Below are 1,344 nucleotides of genomic sequence, written 5' to 3'. Positions count from 1 at the left end.
AGAGATATACTATATAGATATCAACACCCTCTACTGTTAACTAGAGATATACTATACAGATATCAACACCCTCTACTGTTAACTAGAGATATACTATGCAGATATCAAAACCCTCTACTGTTAACTAGAGATATACTATACAGATATCAAAACCCTCTACTGTTAACTAGAGATATATTATACAGATATCAACACCCTCTACTGTTAACTAGAGATATACTATAGAGATATCAAAACCCTCTACTGTTAACTAGAGATATATTATACAGATATCAAAACCCTCTACTGTTAACTAGAGATATACTATACAGATATCAACACCCTCTACTGTTAACTAGAGATATACTATACAGATATCAAAACCCTCTACTGTTAACTAGAGATATATTATACAGATATCAACACCCTCTACTGTTAACTAGAGATACACTATACAGATATCAAAACCCTCTACTGTTAACTAGAGATATATTATACAGATATCAAAACCCTCTACTGTTAACTAGAGATATACTATACAGATATCAAAACCCTCTACTGTTAACTAGAGATATACTATACAGATATCAAAACCCTCTACTGTTAACTAGAGATATACTATACAGATATCAACACCCTCTACTGTTAACTACTGAGATATACTGTACAGATATCAACACCCTCTACTGTTAACAACTGAGGTATACTATACAGATATCAACACCCTCTACTGTTAACTAGAGATATACTGTACAGATATCAACACTCTCTACTGTTAACTAGAGATATACTCTACAGATATCAACACCCTCTACTGTTAACTAGAGATATACTTACAGATATCAAAACCCTCTACTGTTAACAACTGAGATATACTATACAGATATCAAAACCCTCTACTGTTAACTAGAGATATACTATACAGATATCAAAACCCTCTGTTAACTAGACATACACTATACAGATATCAACACCCTCTACTCTTAACTAGAGATATAATATACAGATATCAACACCCTCTACTGTTAACTAGAGATATACTATACAGATATCAACACCCTCTACTGTTAACTAGAGATATACTATACAGATATCAAAACCCTCTACTGTTAACAACTGAGATATACTATACAGATATCAACACCCTCTACTGTTAACTAGAGATATACTATACAGATATCAAAACCCTCTACTGTTAACAACTGAGATATACTATACAGATATCAAAACCCTCTACTCTTAACTAGAGATATACTGTACAGATATCAACACCCTCTACTGTTAACTAGAGATATATTATACAGATATCAACACCCTCTACTGTTAACTAGAGATATACTCTACAGATATCATAACCCTCTACTC

The sequence above is a fragment of the Pecten maximus genome, chromosome 5, assembly GCF_902652985.1.
Source record: "Pecten maximus chromosome 5, xPecMax1.1, whole genome shotgun sequence".
NCBI lineage: Eukaryota > Metazoa > Mollusca > Bivalvia > Pectinida > Pectinidae > Pecten > Pecten maximus.
Note: the sequence above shows the minus strand (reverse complement) of the source record.